Source organism: Gossypium hirsutum, chromosome A08 (genome assembly GCF_007990345.1).
Source record: "Gossypium hirsutum isolate 1008001.06 chromosome A08, Gossypium_hirsutum_v2.1, whole genome shotgun sequence".
Lineage (NCBI taxonomy): Eukaryota > Viridiplantae > Streptophyta > Magnoliopsida > Malvales > Malvaceae > Gossypium > Gossypium hirsutum.
The window spans coordinates 105850830-105873375 of NC_053431.1; the positions used below are offsets into that span (position 1 = coordinate 105850830).

Genomic DNA, 22546 nt, shown 5'->3' on the forward strand with positions numbered 1-22546 from the left:
ACTAAGTAAATAATTAAAAATAAAACAAAGGAGTTCTAATGCACAATTTCAAATAAGATTTAATCAATGTAACATACTTGTGTTGGATTAATTATATTTATTTAACTTAGAATTATTAAACTCATGTTTACACTGTTACGAATAAATTTACAGCAACTCGGTAATTTACTAACTTATGAACTAACTTACATACAAAAATCCATTCATCTCTTGACATATCCCTATGTCAATTCAACCGACTAAATAGATTCTAGTAAGGAAACATGTTATTGCATATACATACTCATTGAACTGAACTAATCTCTTGCATATCCCTATGTCAATTCAAACAATTAATTAAATCTAATCAGCATATAAAAGACTATGTGAGGTAACAAGGCATCCCTACCTTGAAACAGTTTAATCACAATAATCTTGCAAGTTATGCAAGACAATAATATCACTAGATACATTGCTAATTTAACCTTCAGCTACCTTAGAAGAATAAACATGCACTGATTAAGTACTGTTTCAATTAATTACAATTGCAATCCGTTTAAATAATTAATTCATTAGCTACCTTACAGTCGTAACACAAGAATAACTTAGGCATGATTTTACTTAATCAAGCATCTTACCGAGGCCTATAATAGCATAAATATGATTTTAACAATTCAAGCAGGCAGAATATAATCAACCCAAGACAAACTTAATTTAAGCTAAATTGATTAAAATAACCATTTCAATAGCGTAAATATTCTTAAACATGTTCGTCAAAGCAACAACAAAAATTAAAGAGATAGAGAACAAGAAGCAAATCCGGTGTTTCTCTGTGGCTTGACTAGTTGCTCCGTTCTTCATTCTTCGTTGCCCTCGGCTATCAAGGTGGCTTATGACCATTTAATTGCTGCTCTAAAATGGCTAATGAGAGCCTCTTTCCCAAGAGAAGAAATCAGCACTTGAAAAATAAGGAAAATGGGATGGAAAAATGAAAGAAAAGTGAGAGAGGGAATGAGATAATGTTGTGGAATGAGGGAAGAATGAGGGATGGCTTGAATGATCAGAAAGGGGTGGCTTTTATAGCTGAGTATGGCAGCTAAAAATAGCAAAAAGAATCAGCCTAAGAGACCTCCCTTGGCCGGCCACACACATGGCAAAATTGAGAGTTTCAACTTTGCTATTTTAGGCTTGGGGCAATTTCATAATGCCACAATTAAAGGAGGGGTTTGAATGCATTTTGAAAGTTCTTCAAGGCCCTTTTTGCAAGCATATTTAATCAACTAAAATACTGATTTGGGTCAGCATATGGATGATTCTGGGCTGCCCAATTAGTGGCTGGTTCGGTTCACTCAATATGGTTCGACTAGTGCGGTTCAACTGGACCCTTTCTCCATAATTAATTAAAAATAATTTATTTAACCCAAATTAAATGGGTAATAAATTAAAATTAATTAAATTATTAATTAATACACATTTCAGGACCGTCTTAGGCTGGAAATTAATGTGCCTCGAAACTTCAAATTGCTTCTCGATTTTGTGCTTTCAGCAGTGTCAGCCGAGCCAATTTTTGCCCTTTACGCGAATCTGTCGAAAATAGTCAAAAGTAATCAAAATTAAGTATAAAATTAAATAAATTCACCATGTTTATATTTTTAACACATTTTAATTATTTTATATATTTAATTATTTTTTGACAAGAATTTAACCAGATTTGCATGAATTTAAGTAAAAATGGGCATGAAAAAGTATATAAATTTTTGTGTTTCCAATCTTATAGGCTTCAGTATAAGGGACGATATGCATGTGTTTGAGATGTTTTAATTTTGGGAAAAACTTTTGTGGCCCGGTTTTACATGTTGTGATTGTTTAAGTCTGGTAACACCTCGAACCCTCTCCGGGCATCGGATACGGGTAAGGGGTTTTACAGTATTTTTGTGTTAGTTTAAAACATTCATTTATTAGGTCAACTGTACTTAATATTCATTTTATTGTTGATAGTGATGTTTTAGAAAAAAAATTGTTTGCTTGCTGCTGTTCTTTGTAAAAACTCGATGTTAAACTAATGCAACAGAAAAAAAAAACCATTTTTTCAAGTCATTTTGGAAACATAGCTTGGTGTAAGACCATAGCTCGACTACAGCAACAAATGGATTCCGCTAAGACATTAAACATGGGGTAAAAACCTATAAGACCATAGCTCAGTTATGGAAACATATAGAGTCCATCAGGACATTAAACATGGGGTATGACATATAAGATCATAACTCAACTATGGCAGTATATGGAGTTCACCGAGACAGTAAACATGGGATAACCCATCGAGACAATAAAAATAGGGTAACTGCTAGGGCAATAAATGTGGAAAGATCATGCAAATGATGAAAAATGTAAGAGTTGATCAGCGATAGCTAGCCAACAGGGTTGAGAATCTATCGAAAAAGGAAAAAGTAATAAAAATGGGATAGGTTTGCTAAATCGGTAGGCAAGAGGCCGATAGGGTATAGAAGTTTAATCCAAATGGAATTAGTAATGGGAGTGAAGTACCGATAATGCCATGTGTATGGACAAATGAATAAGGAGTTAACCAAGGATCACATATAAATATTTTTCATTAAGAACCACCAAGAACTACTCAAAGAAACTCTATGTAACACCCTTATCATGTCTCCGTTGCCAGATTAGGGTTACAAAGTTTTATTGATCAAAACAGAACAATTTATTTCATAACAAAAACAATTAGACAAATTAAATGCTAACTTATAACAATTGAATATAGTCATATAAAAAATAAACTTATGGGCTTTAAATCAAGCCTATAGGGCCCTAACAACAGCTTAGGAACAATCTGGGATCAAATCGAAACAAATAAAAAAATTCCAGAAAAACTTGAAAATTTTGAAAACAGGGGTCAGATCGTGTGAACATTCGAAGTCTAAACACATGGCTGTGTCCCAGCCTGTGTGCCCGCCCATGTCGGTATTCGAAATAGGGCTACACAGTCATGTCACAGGCAATACCATAAGCTGACTTGAGTCACAGGTTGCATCGCAGGCCGTGTAACACCCCTTACCCGTATTCGATGCCGGACTAGGGTACGAGGCATTACCAGACTTATACACAAGCAATCATACAAAATCGAGACGTAAATTTCCATCCAAATTTAAAGCTTTTCATTTACATTCATATTGTCCCTAAAACAGACCTACGAGGCCCAAAACATACAGTGGAAGTGGTTTGGGACTAGACCGAGAACTTTGGAAATTTTCACAACACTTAGAAAATTTTTCATGTTTTAAGAGCCACACGCCCTTGTGGCTTGGGACACGCCCGTGTCCCTAACCCGTGTAACTCTCTGTTTGTCACGCAAGAACAAATTGAAGTCACACGGCAAAGAAACACGCCCGTGTCCCAAGGCCATGTCCTTCACACGGCTGAGATGCACGACCATGTCTTATGGCCGTTTTCTCGATACTGAGCATTTTGTTTTGCAACAATTTAAGTGCAGGGAGCACATAGCCGGATCACACGCCCATTGGTCTGACTGTGTGTCACACATGGCCTAAACACACGCCTGTGTGTCTACTCGTGTGGACAAGAACAAGGATATTTACCAAGCCATTTTGCCACCCTCACTTGCACACATCTACACAACATCTCATGACACAAATTCAAGCATGTAAGATCAACCAAACCATTCAAAATGATGAACATCACATACCAATACCATATCAACATTTATCATACACACAACATTTATCATGCCATAAATCATTCATGTCAATTTCACCTTCATTAGGCTTCATTTAACTACTATCTAGTTACCAAATTATACTCAAATTCCTCATCTCATCAATAGGTCACAATTCCAAGCATTACACAATTATGCCATAAACCACATTTCCAAATATTTCACATTCACCAAGCATACCATGATCATATCACCATAGACATTGAAACATATATGAATATACTTAGGCTTATAACCATGTTGCCAATATAAGATACATGACCAAATAGAAAAACAAGCCTTTGATGTTTACAAGCCATTACATTGGCTAAAATCATATGACACATATAACAAAATGAACAAGTCCATATACATGCCATAAACTTAAAATACTTGAATTTATCAATACCCAAAATGATAGCTTGATAGTGTGATAAGACCTCCAGCGATCTCCAAGTCAAGCTAGCTTCACGACACTATAAAACATAGGAAAGGAAAGGGGTAGTAAGCTATATAGCTTAGTAAGCCTGTATGGGAATAATAAGCAAATTTTATTAACCTTTTATCAAGTCGAACAATTTAAACACAAGATAATACTAATAGCTATAAATTTAACAGTTATAATTTTATTCAGTCACAATGTTTACTCTATTAACTCATAAGCATAATTTAACATATTTTGGCATTAGCCTAACAACCGTAATCTCTCTTTCGTAACATATCACAGCACTTAACATGCCATTTCAAACCTCATAGTAAACATGAAAATTAAATATGAGTATTCACATTTCAAGCATATATTTTAAAATTTTTCAATTTTTCCAAGTTCATATCTTCTCATACTTCCATAATCATTTTAATAGGCAATTATACCAATCTTTCCTTTTTCTCATATCAGATAAATCACAGTTTGTGTAAATATAACATGCTATATCATAACTCAATTTTTGGTCCAAAAGCCAATTACACAATTGCCAACCGAATTCACCATGTATTTCGTATATCACAAGTATAGGCCAATAATCACAAGCTTTCCAAAACATGCTCATAAAAATCATGAACTCACGATATCAAGAAATCAATGCTTGTAAACTTATGTACCTACCTGTACAAATTCGTAATACTTACATGCTCTTTCTCTTCTTTAACATACCTATTGAATTTCCCGTTAAAACACTTGGAATACTAAAGGATACTCGGGAATCTTGTACACTCAGTACCGTACCAATGCCATATTCCATATATGGTCTTACATGTAATCTCATATCGATGCCAATAGCCCAGCTATGGTCTTACACAAAGTCTCATATCGATGCCATATCACAGATATGGTCTTAAACATAGTATTAGTAACCCTAATGTCATGACATTTGTATCCTATCTATTCCTAACGTTCAACCGGGACTTTCGTTGTATCGAATCGCTGTCAATCATTTCCGTAGTATCGTACTCAATAACATTCATATTTCATTTCAATAATATAGCATTTACCACAATTATATCAATCAAACATATATACATATATAATTTAATGCCTATTAGACAAATGAACTTACCTCGGCATAAAAATGGCGAAAAGGGCCTAACCGTCAAATACTTGTTTTTCTCTCGTCCTAATTTTGAACCTCATTTTTCTTGATCTATAATATCACATTTAACTTATTTAATAATTATACTATTCAAATCAGCACAAAATCACATTATGACAAAAATTACATTTTTACCCCCTAAAGTTTCACATTTTTACAATTTAGTCCCTAGGCTCGTAAAATAATTTTCATCAAATTTATTCATTACCCAAGCCTAGCCAAATCTTTATTGTACTCATACCAGCCCAAACATAAAAATCATTAATGAAAAATTTTGGCCATGGGAGAAAGACGGACAAAAATTGGCTTTTTAATTCATTTAATTACCAAATTACTAAAATTCCCTTAATGAAAAATTTTAAAATCATAGCTAACCATGTCTATTTTTGTCCAACAACTTAACCAATGGTCTAATTATCATTTAAGAACATCCAATTTAAAATTTCATAATAATTAGACACCTCTAGCATGTATAACTCAACTTTTGCACTTTTTACAATTTAGTTCTTTTGAACAAATTGAGTGCCCAAACGTCAAAATTTTTGAACGAAATTTTCACGAAATCATTCCATAAAATTTTAGACCATAAAAATAAAATTTTCTACGTCAGATTTCTGGTCCCAAAACCACTGTTTTGACTAGACCCAAAATCAGGCTATTACAGGCCGTGTGAAACTGATACATCATATTCGCGACAGGTTTTAAATATTTATAATTAATCATTCTTGAAACTAACTATTATCACGATGAAGGCAAGTGTACCTATCGAACAGTAGTATAGCTTTAGCAAGACCGGATTGTCGAACCCAAAGGAACCAAGAGTACTAGTAATTACCTTTTTTTTATTATCTAGCTTAAAAATTAAGGGATTTGGTTATCTAAACAAACTAAACTAAGAGTGCACAGAGAGAAATTGGGGAAAAGCTTTTGGGAAAATTCGATTGATTAAGACAATACCTAAGGAAAAATCCACCTAGACTTCACTTGTTATTTGACGCTGAATCAGACGATTTATTCATTTGACTTGATCCGTGGAAATCCCTAAGTTATATTATTATCTCTCTCGAGACTAATAATGGCTAACCCTAAGTTGATTAATTGAAATCTCTTTATAATTAACACCCTAGTGTTGCATTAACTCGATCTATGGATCCCCTTATTAGGTTTCAGCCGAATTCGACAAAATCTTATCACCCTATCTCTAGGCGTACAATCAACTCCGCTTAATTATGACAAATTTACTCTTAAACAGGGTATATTCCTCCTCTGAATAAGAGCATTAAAGCGAATCAATATCCTGGAATATTAAAACAAGAATTAAGAACACATAATTAAGAACAAGTCAAATATTTATCATACAATTCAGATATTAATAACAAGATTCGTCTTAGGTTTCATTCCCCTTAGGTATTTAGGGAGTTTAGTTCATACTTATGAAAGAAAACATCTCAAAAGCATAAAGATAACAAAACATAAGAAAACCCAAAACTCCTAAAGGAACTTGAAGGGGGATCTTCAGTCTTGATGATGAATCGGCTTCTGAGATGGATCAATCGGCTTTCCTTGAGTAATTCCCTACTTCCTACTCCGCGTCCCCTTCCTAAGTGCCCCCTTAGGTGTTTAAATAGGCTTTATAATGCCTAAGAGCCCTCAAAATTGGCTTTTACCGAATAGGGTTATACTTGGGCCATGTAGGGACACGCCCTTGTGACACGTCCGTGTGCGATTACTCCAGCCCGTGGTCAAGGCTGTTGAATAGGCACGGGCGTGTAGTCTACCTGTGTAAGTGATGCTTCGATCTTGCCAAAAGGACATGGCCGTGGGACACACCCGTGTGAGGAAGCCTAGGCCGTGTTGATTTTCCATGTGGGTCCATTTTCTCTATTTTCGGCCCGTTTCTTGTTCATTTTACTCTCCTATGCTCACCTAAGTATAAAATATGAAATTAAAGAATTAGGAGCATCGAATTCACCAAATCTAAGGAGAAATCATCCATAAATGTGCTAAGCATGGGATAAAAACATGTATAAATTATTGTTTATCAAATACCCCCACACTTAAGCGTTTGCTTGTCCTCAAGCAAAATCCTCAGCTCACAATCAAAATAAATTCTTCTCAATTTATAATCTCTATCAATAATATCTCAAAATAATCCAAAAGTATGCATACATTGAAAATTCAACTAAAAGTACATCAAAGTTTCAAATATTCCAAGTTGAGTATTTTATTACGAAAACATAGGTGTCTCCTATTATCTAAGTGATTACCTTTGATCAAAATATCTAAGAGTTTAACATCCTCACTAAAGATCCACTCAAATCACTCACAAAAGTTTAACATCCTCACAAAAGTTATTACCATAGGCTTGCTTGAAAATCAAATCTCCACCACTATATGTTGAGCTGATACACAAATCAAAAAGGTCTTTAAAGGGTTGTAACGTGGCTTTGGTTAGGGGGTGTGGTCACAAGCTGAAGGAAAAGGTTAGGATCGAGATTAAATTGAAAAATTACCTAGCTAGAAAAATAACTAGTCATCAGTTGAGTACAAGTGAGCTTCTTCTCAGAATATGAAATTAACACTCAAGCTTAGAAACGGCAAATTACTATTAATATGTTTTGAAGTATATATATATTTTAGAACAAGTCAAATAACATAGAACTTAATTGTTTCAACTATGAATAAAACATAACTAAGCAATTAATTCAAATCAAATCTCGACAAAAATAGGGATCAAATTAGGAGATTTCAACAATGGGTTATGGGTTAATATTGAGGGTAAATCAATTAATGGCTTGTTAGGCTCAAAGGGGTTCACTAAGGGTCAATTATGAAGGTAGGCTTTTGTTGAGTGAGTGGGTTAAACCTAAGTGCCTTTATCATCTTGACATATCAAATCAAATGGTGTGGTCTTGACATGCATAATCAAGCAAGTTCTAGAATAACAAATCAATATTAACACACTCAAAGCAACAATAAAAGTGAGCATGAAAGAAATAATAGATGCTCTAAAGGCTCAAGATCTCACAAAAATTATGGCTTTTTGATGTTTAAACTTGTGAATTTCAACTCACGATAATACTCAAACTTAGGGAAACAACCTAAAAGTTTATAATTCTTCAAAAATCAACTTATCATGCTTGATTCCCTAATGTCTTAAAGTTTAAACAATCAATGTATATCAATGTTTCATTCTAATAGTGATATGAGTGTTTCACGTGAGAATAAGACAAAATTCAGGGATTTCTAATGATGATATGAAAGACCCCCCACACTTAAAATGTACATTGCCCCCAATGTACAAAGATAGATATATTGAAAAATATAGATAAATAATCATAAGATAGGGAAAGAAGTGAAACTTCCTGAATAATGAATGGACTCCTTGATTTGGAGTTGTGGATAATAATCGACTAAGGCAAATGATGAGAGTGGAGGAGGATACTCCGGTGGTGGTAGAGGTTCATTAGTCCATAAGTCCTTTTCCAGTGGAGTTTTTAGCTCCTATGCGATATGAGCTTTGGAGCTTTTTATAACTGTGATAGAATCAGGAACTTTTTATTAAATATAAGGAAGCATAATTACTCGTAATGAAATAGTCGAAACTAAAAATTGTAAAAACTCAAGATAAAATAGTATTAAAAGGAAATAAAAAGTAATTTCAAAATATAAAGATAAAAATAAAATAAATAATAGGTGTTTATAGATAAATTGGGGCACACGACCGTGAGGCACGCCCGTGTGCCTTCATTTTAGCCCGTGCGTTTCGTGGTTTTCGAAATTAGGCGCATTGGTGTACACGGCCATGTTACGCGGCCGTGTCAATCTTCGTTCGCTTCTCCCACGCCCGTGCATGCAGGCACACGCTCATGTTATTTTGACAAGCTCGACCATGGTCGGTGGGCACGGTCGTGTTGCTCACCCGTGTTAATTTGGCAGGATTGCCCACGGCTCTGTCGCATGACCGTGGCAGCTTTACCAGATCCTGTGTTTGGGAAATATTTTTGCTCTATTTTCACACGGTCGTATCGCAAAGCAGTGTTGCATCCCGTAGTATGTGCACGACCTACGGTACACCCTTGTGCCTGGCCGTGTGGTTCTGAAAATCCTGTATTCAGTGACTCAGTTAGTGAATTAAATGTTAAAGACTAAAATTTAAAGAAGTTAACACCATTAGTGCTCGGGGTGCCTCCTGAGAAGCACTTGTTTATAGTCTAAGCTCGACTCTACCTTGTGGGTATATTTAGGTAATTTCGTGGAGCCGTAACTCCTCTTTATCGTTTTTGAAATTCTCATCGTTATACATGTTGAGACGATGTCCATTTACCTTAAAAGTGCCTTGTGATGGATGACTTACCTCTACTGTGCCATATGGAAACACAGTTTGAACTACGAAAGGACCTGAACATCGTGATTTAAGCTTCAGGAAACAATTTGAACCTTGAGTTATATAATAGGACAAGATATCTAACTTCAAATTGCCTTCTTTGCTTCAAACGGGCGTCGTGGCAGCGCTTTGTCGCTTCCTTATATAAGCGCGAATTTTCATATGCATTGGCTCACCACTCATCTAACTCGTTCAACTGCATCAACCTATTTTCACCTGCAAGTTTGAGGTCAAGGTTTAGAAATTTTATAGCCCAGAATGCCTTGTGTTCCAACTCAAATGGTAGGTGACAACTTTTCCCATAAACAAGTCTGTAAGGTAATGTTCCTATGGGAGTCTTAAAAGCAGTTCTATAAGCCCATAAAGCATCATCTACTTTCATCGCCCAATCCTTCCTGTTTAATTCTACTGTCTTTTCTAGGATACATTTAAGCTCCCGGTTCGCTACTTCGACTTGGCCACTAGTTTGAGGGTGATAAGGGGTAATTGTTCTGTGATGAACTCCGTATTTCTTGAGGGTCTTGTCAAATTGGGCGGTACAAAAATGAGTACCCCTATCATGGATAATTGCTCTAGGTGTACCAAATCGAGAAAAGTTTCTTAAGGAATCGTACTACTACCTCTAGCATCATTAGTAGGTAAAGCTTGGGCTTCAACCTATTTGGACATATAACCAACAGCTACTAAGATGTATTTATTCCCGAATAAACTAGGGAATGGACCCATGAAGTTGATACCCCAAACATCAAATATTTCACATAAGAGCATATATGTCTGAGGCATTTCATCATGTTTGGATATATTACCTGTCTGAGGCATTTCATCACGTTTGGATATATTACCTGTCCTTTGACATTTGTCACAAGAAGTAACATACCTGTTGGTGTATTTGAATACAGTGGGCCAATAAAAACCTGATTCGAGGACTTTATGTGCGGTCTTATTTCCTCCGTCATGTCCTCCAGTCGGTCTTGAGTGGCAATGTTCCAAAAGTTTCAATGGTTCTGTCCTTGTAACGCATCTCCTAATGATTTGATCAGCATATTTACAGAAAAGAAAAGGGTCTTCCCAGAAGTAGTTTTTCACATCAGTGAAGAATCGCTTCTTTTGCTGATGTGTCAACCCTCTTGGGATAATGTTAGCGGCTAAAAAATTTGCAATATCTGCAAACCAAGGTACCTTAGAATCAGATATAGAAAAAAATTGTTCTTCAGGGAATGAATCATTTATTTCAATGTCATCTGGTTCTTTGGTACTTGAGTTTTCAAGCCTGGAGAGATGGTCAGCCTCAAGATTTTCAGCTCATTTATTATCCTTAATCTCCAAGTCAAATTCCTGCAATAATAAGATCCACCGAATGAGTCGAGGTTTTGCATCAGTTTTAGTCAAAAGGTGGCGAAGAGCGTAATGATCAGTATAAACGACAACTTTAGACAATATTAAATATGGCCTAAATTTATCGAATGCAAAAACCACAGCTAGCAGCTCTTTCTCTATGGTGGTGTAGTTTTCTTGTGCGGCTGTCAAAGTCCTGCTAGCATAATAGATAGGTTGAAAATGTTTATCTCTTCGTTGTCCCAAAACTGTACCTACTGCAAAATCCTTCGCATCGCATATTAGTTCAAAAGGTGAATTCCAATCAGGTGCAATTATAATTGGAGCTTTAGTCAGTTTATCCTTTAAAGTATTAAATGCTTCTAAACACTCTTGATCGAAATTAAAAGGCACATCTTTTCCTAGTAGTTTAGTCAAAGTCTTAGCTATTTTAGAAAAGTCTTTAATAAATCTTCTATAAAATCCAGTATGTCCTAAGAAGCTTCTAATAGCCTTAACCGAATTAGGGGGAGGTAGTTTTTCAATGGTTTCAATTTTAGATTTATCAACCTCAATCCTTGTACTAGAAATCTTATGTCCTAACACAATACCTTATTGAACCATAAAGTGACATTTTTCCCAGTTAAGCACAAGGTTTGTTTCCTCACATCTTATTAACACTCGTTTTACATTTTTTAGGCAAAGATGGAAAGAGTTACCGAAAACTAAAAAATAATCCATAAATACCTCCATGACGTCTTCTGCGAGTTCGTAAAAAATGTCCATCATGCAACGCTGAAAAGTAGCAGGAGCATTATATAAACCAAAAGGCATTCTACGATAAGCAAACATATCGTATGGACATGTAAATTTCATCTTTTCTTGATCTTCAGGAGCTATTGGGATTTGGAAATAGCCAGATAGTTCATCTAAAAAGTAGTAGTACATGTGTCCTGACAATCTTTCCAACATTTGCTCAATGAATGGAAGGGGAAAGTGGTCTTTTCTCATGGCATCATTTAGCTTCCTATAATCAATGCACACTCTCCAACCTGTGATGTCCTTTTTGGGATTAATTCATTCTTCTCATTGACTACAACAGTCATGCCTCCTCTCTTAGGAACAACCTACACTAACACGAACTGTCAAAAATAAGATAAATAATTCCAGCATCTAGGAGTTTAATTACCTCAGCTTTAACAACTTCTTTCATGTTGGGATTCAGTCGTCTTTGGGCTTGATGCATGGTTTATATTCATCTTCCATTAAATTTGGTGGGTGCAAAAAGAAGGGCTGGTCCTTTTAATGTCAGAAATTTTCCAAGCTATGGCCCTTTTATGCTCTCTTAATACTTAGAGTAATTCTTCTTTCTCCTTGGGTTGCAAGTTGGATGAAATAATTATCGGTAATGTGAATTTATTTCCAAGGAATGCATATTCCAAATGAGTTGGCAATTATTTAAGTTCCAGTTTTAGAGGTTCGTCAATAGAGGGTTTTTACTTAAGTTCATCTTTTACCTTAATTCCCTCATATTCTGCTAGTTTTAGGGAGGTTTCATTAGAGTTTAGTTCGATTTCTATTTCAAAATCATCATCCATCCCATCTCCTTGGGCAAGACACTATTCCATCATGTCCTTGTGTATGATTTCCTGAAAAGAATCTTGAGTAGCATAATCAATGGAGTCGATAAAATAACATGAGTCATCCTGTTCTCTAGAAAATCTCATGGCATCATAAATTGTAAAAATAATCTCTTCGTCACCTACTCTAAGTATCAATTTACCATCACCCACATAAATTACAGCCCTAGCAGTGGCTAAAAATGGCCGACCTATGATTAAAGGCACCTCAACATCTTTATCCATGTCAAGCACAATGAAATCAACAGGGAATATAAATTTATTTTGGGTTTAGGATATTTAACAGATCTATCAACTAATTGAATACTCATCCTAGTGGGTTTAGGTTCCCCTAGACCAAGTTGTTTAAACATTTTATATGGTATCAAATTAATGCTGGCGCCTAAATCAGCTAGTGCTTTATCAACATTCAAAGTACCAATTAAACAGGGAATAGTAAAACTTCATGGATCTTTCAGTTTGGTTGGCAGTTTATTGTGGAGTATGGATGAGCATTCCTCATTAAGTTCCACTGTAGATAAGTCTTCAAACTTCCTTTTGTTTATTAGAAGCTTCTTTAAAAATTTTGCATATGTAGGCATCTACGATATAGCTTCAACAAAATGTAAGTTAATATGCAGTTGTTTAAAAAGTTCAAGAAATTTACCGAATTGTGCATCCATGCGGTCTTTCTTTAAGTTTGCTGGGTATGGGATTGGTGGTTTATATTCTTTTGGCATTAGATTGTCATTGTTTTCGGGTTCGACCTCCTTTCTGTCAACTTTTTGTGGTGGCTTCTTTTCAGATTCAGCTAACACTTTCCCACTCCTTAGTGTAACTTCTTTCACATGCTCTTTTGGGTTGGGTTTAGTGTTACTCGGCAGGTGACCTTTTGGTCATTCAGATATCAATTTAGCGACTTGACCTATCTGAGTTTCGAGCCCTTGGATCGATGCTTGTTGATTTTTAAGTGCTGCCTCGGTATTTTGAAAACGAGTTTTTGACACTGAGATGAATTTTGTTAGCATCTCTTCAAGGTTTGGTTTTTTCTTTTGTTGGTAGGGTGGTTGTTGGAAGCCTGGAGGTGGTGGTGGTCGCTAATTTCCTTGGCCTCCCTATGAGAAATTTGGGTAGTTCCTCCAACCTGCATTGTAAGTATTATTATAAGGATTATTTTGAGATCGAGGATTATTACCCATGTAATTTAACTGCTCGTTCTCTATGTTGTGGCCATAGGGTGGGTAATCTGGATTGCTCGATCCACCTCTACTTGATTCGCACTGCATTACTGGGTGAACCTATAAAGAACTAAGAAAACCGTCAATTTTCTTATTCAAGAGTTCTACCTGATTAGAGAGCATGGTGACCGAATCGACATTATAAACGCCGGCTATTTTCGTTGGCTTTGTCCTCATGACTTTCCACTGATAATTATTCAGTGACATCTCTTCTATAAATTCATAAGCATCTTCAGGTGTCTTATTATTGATGGTTCCGCCAGCGGCTACGTCGATCATCTGTTGATTTGAAGGATTCAGGCCATTATGAAATGTTTGAACCTGTAGCCAGAGTGGTAACCCATGGTAAGGGCATCTTCTCAAGAGGTCCTTGTATCTCTCCGAGGCATCGTAGAGTGTTTCTAAATCCATCTGCACAAAAAAAAGAGATATCATTACGTAATTTATCTATTTTAGCTGGCGAAAAATATTTTAGTAAAAAATTTTTGGTCATTTGTTCCCAAGTAGTAATTGACCCTCGGGGTAACGAATTCAACCACTGTTTGCCTTATTCCTCAATGAAAAGGAAAAAAACCAAAGGTGAATGGCATCATCAGAAACGCCATTTATTTTAAATGTATCGCATAGTTCCAAAAAGTTTGTCAAATAAGCGTTGGGATCTTCGTCCTGTAAACCATCAAACTGAACAAATTGCTGTATCATTTGAATTGTGTTAGGTTTCAGTTTAAAAGTGTTTGTAGCTACAGCAGGTCTAACTATGCTTGATTCAGTTCCTGTTAAAGAAGGTTTAGCATAATACTACATAGTGCATGGAGCAGGATTCTAATTAGCAGCAATCACAGCAGGTAGCAGATTTTCTTGGTTTTCAGCCATCTCCTTAGTTGTGGTTGAAGTATCGTCCTCTTGCTCTTCCTCTGTGTATTGTAAGCTTTGCCTTATTTCTATTTGGTTTCTGCGAATTGTGTGATCTATCTCACTATCAAACAGTAATGGTCCCGACGGGTTTCTTCTAGTCAAATACTATAAAAACCTGTCAGAAGAGAATAAATGAAGAATTAGAAAATAAAATAAAAATTTAAATTGTAAATAAAGTAGAATGGCTAAAGTAATAAAAATTGAGTGTTCCTAATATCCTAGTTCCCTGGCAACGGCACCAAAAACTTGATATGTGATATTCGCGATAGGTTTTAAATATTTATAATTAATCGTTCTTGAATCTAACTATTATCACGATGAAGGCAAGTGTACCTATCGTGACTGGATTGTCGAACCCAAAGGAACCAAGAGTACTAGTAATTGCCTTCTTTTTATTATCTAGCCTAAAAATTAAGGGATTTGGCTATCTAAACTAACTAAACTAAGAGTACACGGAGAGAAATTGGGGAAAAGCTTTTGGGAAAATTCAATTGATTAAGACAATACCTAAGGAAAAATCCACCTAGACTTCACTTGTTATTTGACTCTGAATCAGACGATTTATTCATTTGACTTGATCCGTAGAAATTCCTAAGTTATATTATTATCTCTCTCGAGACTAATAATGGCTAACCCTAGGTTGATTAATTGAAATCTCTTTCTAATTAATGCCCTAGTGTTGCATTAACTCGATCTATGGATCCCCTTATTAAGTTTCACCCTAATCTGGCAAAATCTTATCACCCTATTTCTAGGCGTGCAATCAAATCCGCTTAATTATGACAAATTTACTCTTAGACAGGGTCTATTCCTCCTCTGAATAAGAACATTAACTCGAATCAATATCCTGGAATATTAAAACAAGAATTAAGAACATATAATTAAGAATAAGTCAAATATTTATCATACAATTCATATAATAATAACAAGATCCATCTTAGGTTTCATTCCCCTTAGGTATTTAGGGAGTTTAGTTCATACTTTTGAGATAACATCTCAAAAGCATAAATATAACAAAACATTAGAAAACCCAAAACTCCTGAAGGAACTTGAAGGGAGATCTTCAGTCTTGATGATGAATCCCGCTTTTGAGATGGATCAATCGGCTTTCCTTGAGTAATTCCCTGCTTCCTACTCCGTGTCCCATTCCTAAGTGCCTCATCAGGTGTTTAAATAGGCTTTAAAATGCCTAAGAGCCCTCAAAATTGGCCTTTTTGGAATAGAGTTATACTTAGGCCCGATAGGGACACGCCCGTGTGGGACGCCCGTGTGCGATTACTCCAGCCCGTGGTCAAGGCTATTGAATAGGGACGAGCATGTAGTCTACCCATGTAAGTCGTACTTTGATCCTGCCAAAGGGACACGACTGTGGGACACGTCCGTGTGAGGAAGCCCAGGCCGTGTTGATTTCCCATGTGGGTCCATTTTCTCTATTTTTGACCCGTTTCTCGCTCTTTTTACTCTCTTATGCTCACTTAATTTTAAAACATGAAATTAAAGAATTAGGAGCATCGAATTCACCAAATCTAAGGAGAAATCATCCATAAATGTGCTAAGCATGGGATAAAAACATGTATAAATTACGGTTTATCAAAAACCTACACTTAAAACAATAAATACACACGACCGTTTGGGGTGACCATGTGTGGCACACACGGTGTGGCAGTCTGTGTCCCGAGCCGTGTGCTCTATTTTTAACCCCTACATCAAGCCAATTCAAGCATCATTTCTTGTACAACAATACATACCATAACTAACCTATTTTACATAGTTAAAAGCACATTCAAATCACCAAATACATGCAAAATATTCTTGCATCCTATGTCTAACCAAGATGCCATTAAAAGGAACCTCTATTCACACACTCGTTCAATTCAAGAACAAGGTTACAGTTAGGGAATAAACTGTGTCACTAGTCAACCATTCATGCCTAAAACCACCAATCTAATTGACCAAAATATGGGCATACTCAACAAGCAACCATTTCAAAACATCTTTATCAAATATATGTACCATTTGGGATTAACTTGTTTATAACCAACACAAGTACACTTCCAAAACCAAGCACATTACTAGATATACCAAAATTACATTACAATTTACATATCAACAACAAAACACCTATATACATACCACATCCCAAAATGAAAAACAAAAGCTACCGAGATGGCTGGATAGTGTGAGCTCTAAATCGATTCGTCCGATCAATTCGCAAAATGGTAACTACAAAATAACCTCAAACGAACAAGTAAGCTTAAGAAGCTTAATAAGTTAAATAAACAAGAAGCTAATTTCTATCTTCTAATAACCAAATACAAGTTTACAAATTATTAGTATTTATTCATATATAACATATCAACACCTTTCCAATAGTCAATCAATTCCATCAATCAAGTTATCTCAATGTAACCATCCACATATATATATATAAGAATTTCATTCCAACATTCATAACTTAATAACATCATAAATATGAAATAGTATTAAGTAAGTAATTAAACTATAAATCAATAAACACTTATCCCAATAAACTATAGTAACTTGACTCGGATACTCGAGTAACTACACATACCAAAGGCATTTACGTAACAAGGTACCGAAGTGAAAATAGAAGCACAATTGTGCAATCAGAGGCATCGTAGTGTAAATAGAGACACTGAAGTGTAAATAGAGGTACTAAAGTCTGAATAGAAGCACCGAAGTGCAATCCTGTGCAAGCATGCATACTAACCCTATTAACATCCCAATCGTATCCTAGTTGTTTACTACGTTCAAATAGGAAATTAACCGAATTGATCAAAATAACATATTAGAGGTACTTTCATAATATTCACACCTATTCTACGAATCCAGGGTTTTCATTCTAAGATTTCATTATTATGATTACATCCATTTCTCAACAAATACAAAATCCTTTCATACTTATTAGTAATCAATAAAAGATTCACATTTCAAAATAAAATATTTAACTAATTCATAACAACATCAATTTAAATGTAATACAAATTAATTCATTTATACTCTAAACTTACCTAAAATTCGCTACTAGTTTCTTCACACAGATTGCTCCGTAATTTTTCCTTTTCCTCAGTTATTTTCTTTTTAACTCGGTTCTTGAACTATATAGTAATTAAATTCACATACGTTATCAAACTATTTCTATGCCTATGACCCTTAAGTTTTCATTATTAACATATTTTGCCTGAACTTGTACATTTATCACAATTTAGTCCATTTATATGAATTTGTTTCTAAACTAGTATAGTCCCTAATTATTCAAAATTCATAAGATTTCTATGTAAACCTTAATATTTTATCAATTTAATCATTTAACTAAAAACTAACAAAAATCACTTTATAAAATAATCTTAATCAACAACCGAGACTACAAATTCATTATTTAATATCAAGAATAAATGAGAGTCATCAATGGAAAAATCCAAAATCGTTAACAGTTTCAAAATCAAAGCAATAAGTTAGTTGGACCTAGTTGCAACGATCTCAAAAACGTAAAAATTATAAGAAACGGGTTTGAAAATCATACCATGCAAGCATAAGAGAGAAGACCAAAGCTTGAAGGATCATTTCCTTGAAGATTTCGATTTTCAAATAGAGAAATAAAGATAATGATCATTTTTAATGATTTTACTATTTTATTATATCTTTTATCATTATAATTATTAAAATTTTAATGTATTGATAAGCTATAAAAGTAACATGTTTTTAATCTCATTCTTGATGTATTTTTGGATGATTTATTATGTACATTAGTGAATCTGATGCTCCTAATCCTTTAAATTCATGATTTTATGCTTCGGTGAGCATAGGGAAGTGACAGGAGTGAAAAATAGGCCAAAAACATACAAAAAGATCTGTTTTCAAGATCCACATAGCCTGAGCATTTTCCACATGGGCTAGCCACACGTCCGTGTGAGCCAGTCACCCATGTGCCAGCCTGTATCGATATCGATTCTTATTTTCCAAACACGCGGAAAAACTAAATTTTTAGGCTTTCTGAGTATTCTAAAGTCTATAAATACACACTAGAAGATGACATAAAGGGGCACACAGAGAAGAGTGAAGACAAGGCTCGAAGAACGCCATCAGATTCATTTTAGAAGCGGATCTCCTTCAAGATTGAAGATCTCCATCCAATTTCTTTAGAAGTTTTATTGGGTTTCTTTATGTCTTGGTGTTTTCCTAAATTTGAGATGATGTTATTCTAGATTATGAACTAAATTTCCTAGATACCTAGGGAAGATGAAACCTATATGAATCTTATTATTTGATTTCTGAATTACATGATAAATACTTGATTCTTGTTCTCAATTATGTATACTTATTTCGTGTTTTAATATTTTTAGGATATTAATTCATGCTTAATGTGCTTATTTCAGTAGAGTAAAAGTCACTGTTTAAGATTAGATCTAGCATAATTGAGTGGAGTTGCATGCAATCCTAGAAATAGGATGACATAAATCTACCGGATTAGAGTTAAATCTAATAGAGGAATCCATAGATCAAGTTAATGTGACAATAGGGGTTTTAATTAGAAAGAGATTTCAATTAATCCACTTAGAGTTAGTTATTCTTATTCTCGAAAGAGATATTAATATAATTTAGGGATTTCTACGGATCAAGGCACAAGTGAATAAATCGTCTAATTCAGATTCAGAATAATAAGTGAAGTCTAGGTGGATTCTTTCCTAGGTATTGTCTATCTCATTGACTTATTCGATTATTTTTTCTTAATTAATTCTCTGTTGCGTTCATAGTAATTTGTTCAGTTAATTTTAGATTAAAAACAATTCCTTCAATTTATTTGGCTAGATAATAGAAATATAGTAAGTACTAGTACTTTTAGTCCTCGTGGATACGATATTCCTGACTCACCATAGCTATACTATTATTCGATAGGTGCACTTGTCTTTGTTGTAATTTTATTTAGTTTAGTGACCATCAAGTTTTTGGCGCTGTTGCTGGGGAACTAAAATATTAGGAACACTGGATTTTTATTAATTTAGCCATTTTTATTTTCATTGCATTTTATTTTTGTTTTAGCTTAATTTTTGGTTTCTAATTTTTTCTTTTATTTTCTTCTAGCAGGTTCCTTTAGTTTATAACTAGAACAAACCCATCGGGACCTTTGGTATTTGATAGTGAAATTGAAAGTACAGCTAGCAGAAACTGTAGTGAAGCAAGGCAGGATCGACAGAATATAGTGGAAGAGTAAGAGGACGTTATTGTTATTACTAATGAGATGGCTGATAATTAAAATAATCAGCTTCCTCCTGTGGTTGCCGCAAATCTCGTAAATTTGAATCCTGCTTCTCGTACTATGTACGATTATGCCAAGCCCACTCTAACTGGGGCTGAATTGAGTATTGTGAGACCTGCCACTACTGCGAATAATTTCAAATTGAAGCTAAACACTATTTAGATAATTCAACAGTTTGTTCAGTTCGATGGTTTGGAAGATGAAGATTCAAATACTCATTTGGCTAATTTTTTGGAATTCTGCGACACTTTCAAGATAAATGGCTTTTTTGATGATGCCATTCTCTTACGGTTGTTTCAATTATCATTGAGAAATAAAGCTAAACAATGGTTGAATTCCTTACTACGAGGTTCTATCACTACATGGATCAAATGACCGCGAAATTTCTTATGAAGTACTTTCCACCGGCTAAGACAGATAAGTTGACGAATGATATCTCTTCCTTCGTACAGATAGACTTAGAGACCCTATATGATGCATGGGAAAGGTATAAGGATTTATTGAGAAGGTACCCTCTCTATGGGTTACCTTTATGGTTACAGGTTCAAACCTTCTACGACGGTTTGAATCCCTCAACTACGCAGTCAATCAATACAGCAGCCGATGGTACACTGAACAATAAAACACCTGAAGTGGCTTATGGGTTTATAGAGGAAATGCCACTGAATAATTATTAGTGGCAAGTCATGAGGATGAAGTCGATGAAAGCAGTCGGTGTTTTTAACGTAAATGCGGTCACCATGTTATCGAATCAGGTAGAACTTTTAATTAAGAGAATTGATGGTTTATATGGTTCTACGCAGGTACATCCTGTGATGCAATGTGATTCAAATGGAGGAGGAGCTAACAATGCAGAATATTTACCCCACGGTCCTAGCACAGAGTACGAACAAGTCAACTATATGGGTAATAATTCTAAGTCTCAGAATAATCCTTACAGTAACACTTATAATGTAGGTTGGAGGAACCATCCCTATTTCTCTTGGAGTGGTCAAGGAAACAAGAGACCACAACCCCCTCCAGACTTTCAACAACAACCTCACCAACAAGAGAAAAAGCTGAACCTTGAAAACCAAATAGGTCAACTTGCCAAGCTAATTTCAAAAAGACCACAAGGTAACTTGCCTAGCAACACTAAAACTAACCCAATGGAGCAACTTCATGCAATTACTATGCGAGATGAAGAAATGTTAGTTGAACTTGAACCAGAACCGAGCAAAGAAATTGTGGTAAGTAAAGGTAACGTTGAGGTAAGCCAAAATAAGAAAAAACTGGTCAGTAAGGAATATAAACCTCGTGTACCATATCTCAACATGACAAAAAAAGACCACACAAACGAACAATTTGGTAAATTTCTTAAAATTTTAAAAAATTACATATTAAATTACTGTTTATTGAAGCTCTTTCGTAGATGCCCAATTCCATAAATTTTTTAAAGGAGCTTTTGGAAAACAAACGAAAGTTAGATGATTCGTTGCACGTGGAGCTAAATGTAGTGTGCTTAGCCATTCTGCAGAATAAACTACCCAATAAATTGAAAGATCTAGGGAGTTTTACTATTCATTGTTTAATTGGTAGTTTAGATGTTGATAATGCTTTGGATGATTTAGGGGCGAGTATTAATGTCATGCCCTATAAAATGTTTGAGCAACTAGGTCTTGGGAAACGCAAACAAACTAGTATTCAATTAGCAGATAGAACTATTAGATTTCTTAGGGGTATTGTTGAAGACATACTTGTGAAAATTGATGAATTCATATTCCCGATTGATTTTGTTATTTTAGACATGGATGAGGATAGAGACGTACCTTTAATCTTAGGATGACCCTTTTTAGCAACTGCCAGAACTATTATCGATGTTGGTACAAGTGAATTGATACTTCACGTAGGTGATGATACGATTAAACTCTAAACTCATGATTCTGTCAAGACATCTAGTGATCGAGATGATTATACAAGTTCTATTAATATGAATAACATTGTGGCTCAACCTTCTTTGCAGGAAACCCCTTGAAAAAACATGGTGGAGCCACGTTCCAGTCCATGTGATAGAAACAGAATGATTCATGAAGAAAGAATGTTATAAATCGATGAACTAGACGAATGGCGGACATATGTCAAGGAGAAACCGAGAATACACGATGCAGAACCAAAGCAACGCCATGACGAGCATAAGGATGGAACGAACCAATATAAGGTTGAGGACTAGGTCCTGTTAGATAAAACGAATCCTCGTATTACCACTTTTGAGCTTAATGCGAATGAAGCAACTCCTTTTACGATATTAAATGTCTTCCTATACAGTACAGTTGAGGTAACTTATTCTGAATTTGGCACTTTTAAGGTAAATATTACTCGACTCAAACCTTGTTTTAAAAATAGAATTGACAGCAAGGAAGAGGAGTTTTGACTCCACGAATCGCTGTGACCGTACGAATATGAGGTAAGTGGAGCATAGACTTTAAATAAGTGCTTATTGGGAGGCAACCTGAGTGTTAAC

The 22546-nt window shown here is 35.1% G+C and overlaps 1 non-coding gene across 1 annotated transcript; it reads right to left on the reverse strand.

Annotated features, from left to right (window-relative positions):
- Positions 1-20465: 20465 nt before the first annotated feature.
- On the reverse strand, positions 20466-20572 carry LOC121205276 (small nucleolar RNA R71). Its single transcript, XR_005900360.1, has one exon. It is a non-coding gene; the product is annotated as a small nucleolar RNA R71 (small nucleolar RNA).
- Between the last annotated feature and the right edge of the window lie 1974 nt (positions 20573-22546).